Below are 2391 nucleotides of genomic sequence, written 5' to 3'. Positions count from 1 at the left end.
CCCCCCCCCCCCCCTTTCGCGAGCCTGTTCGCAACGACGATGAGTGCCGAGTGCACTTCAAGTAGTAGACATTGCACAGGCGGTGCCGAATGTGGGAAAGGCATGGTATGTACGGAGTACAACAGTCGCAACTATGGAGGTTAAGCCGTCGATGGTGATGGCGCCCGGGCGGGTATGCCCTCAATGATGAGCAGATCTCGGTGCCATTTTTACCTCCTTGCCTTGCACGACTGAGTTGGCATCGATTGATCTCTGGAACATTGAAGGGTCAGAGCTCTCAGTGCAGCCGTCGCAAGTCACAGTCACAGTCACAGTCACACTGCCACATCAGACAAGACGGTGCTCATATCAGAGACTGAAGGATGCCAACATGCCAGCAGGCCGAGACGGAGCTAGTGTGAATCAGGTGCCATTATGACGTCGAGGGCATGCCGAGCCGGCTCCGACGGCATCTCTCCGCCAAGCTACCAGAGCCATCAGTGATGCATGCATTGAGAGTTAAAACAGCCATCAAACGCGCAGTCTGTTGTCTTGCGATGCAGGTCAGGGTGTCCCGGCCCTGGTAACGGAACTGCATCGGAGACTACACGGCGACATGCTCCCACAGCACGCTACGCTACGTTGTGGAATTACTGGCAAAAAAGAAAAAAAAACAAGAGAAAAGAAGAGAAAAAAGAAAGACACGAGATGACGGCTCGGGTTTGTTTGTAACGGCTCTCACGTCCAGGCCACAACACGGATGATCGGCTCACTCTATACACCCCTTCTTCTCGCAACAAGTACCCAGGGATTGTACGTACGGATATGTACTCCGTTACTACGAAACGCACTGGATCGTCAAGTTAAATTGAAATGACTGGGGTTTTCAGCCTTTCTTTTTAGGGTCCGTTTTCTCCCAGGATCGACTCGGCAGACCGTTGCTTCGAGGTCAACGTCCAGTAACTGTGGGCGCTGATTAACGTTGTTTTTATTTTTACTTCATTTCTCAACCCCTCACGCTGAATAGCGCCAGTCTCCAAGCACGAGGCACGTACTAATGAATACCAGTAGCCACATGCCAAGTAATCCTTCTCCGTGCTCCAGGGTCCCTCTTGCGAGCTGAGAGGCTCCGCTCGTCCTCCTGCTTTCTGGCCAAGACACAGAGGAAACACCTTGGGCGCATAACGAGCCGAGAGGAAACAATCGAGGCGGCCACCTTGGCAAGCTTGGTGCCGTCCGTGTTGAGGGCGGCGACGACGACGCGACACAGATTAGCTAGCCATCGTACAAGATGCTAGCATCATGTGGGAGAGGCTAATAACAAGTCAATGTAAGCATCAATAGGAACTTTTTACAAGTACCATATTAATGTGGTCCGTACTCCATACTCTCTACCACAGATATGGAGCAGCAAACGAACCAAGGGAAGGGGAAGGAAGGGAAGAGGAAGAGGAAGAGGTGGGTGGGGCCGGTGTGGGGTGGGAAACTGAGCGACAGACACGCTCCGGCTAACTCGGCGCCCGTGGGCCCCTCAGTCGCGCTTTCGTCCAGTGCGACTCGGGCTTTTAAGCATGAATTTAAGCGTTGCAAGCCACTAGGCTTGGCAAGAGAATCACAATTCGCACGGTGAGCGATGGCCAGTACTAGCTCCAAAATACCGCCGCCAGCATGACCGTTTGCGACAATCTGCGACCGGTAGTGGCTTGACCATGACGATTTCCACGTCTTCTTTGTAAGAGTTTGCACGACCGTTGTTATGGATTCAGCTCGAATAAAGGGATCCGATACAAACACCATGGGCGGGCGGGGCATACACGTACACGTACTCCGTACTCACACATTAAACGTTTGCTAATCTTGTGGCGCGACGTACCCAGGACTTCTCGAGGCTTGGCTATTGAGCGCCTTCGTTGCGACTGGGTCAGGGGGAGTCATACATTAGGTAGGTAACTACCTAGGTACTTAAAGCAGCCTTGATATTACGGGGATTTGAACCGAGCACAGTGAATAAGATGTCGTACGTCCTACCATTTATTTTTGCACGGAATTTCATTGATCCGTGCGTCCGAGGAGTCACACGTCACACCCTGGCACAGACATGACGGAGAGGTTCAGAGCTCAGAGCCACTCGAGGCCAGTGCCAGGGCCAGAAAAGAAGAGACAGATGAAAAGCTTGGCACTGTTGAGATGCCGTCTGAACCGACTTGGCGACTTGGCGGCCATGAATCCCTGCTTATTACGGCAGCCTTCTGTGGGTACTGTGTGGGGTGAGAACGATGGCGTCTGAGAATTAATGAGAAGGTGCTCTGGGAGGGGGGTGTGGAATAGGCGGGCTGTGACTGGCCGAACAGCAACTTAATATGGGAAGGCTAAAAAGTTTGTGGGCGGACACAAGCTTTATTCCCGAAGGTT

Source organism: Metarhizium album, assembly GCF_000804445.1.
Source record: "Metarhizium album ARSEF 1941 chromosome Unknown scaffold_1, whole genome shotgun sequence".
Lineage (NCBI taxonomy): Eukaryota > Fungi > Ascomycota > Sordariomycetes > Hypocreales > Clavicipitaceae > Metarhizium > Metarhizium album.
This window is presented reverse-complemented; position numbering follows the sequence as displayed.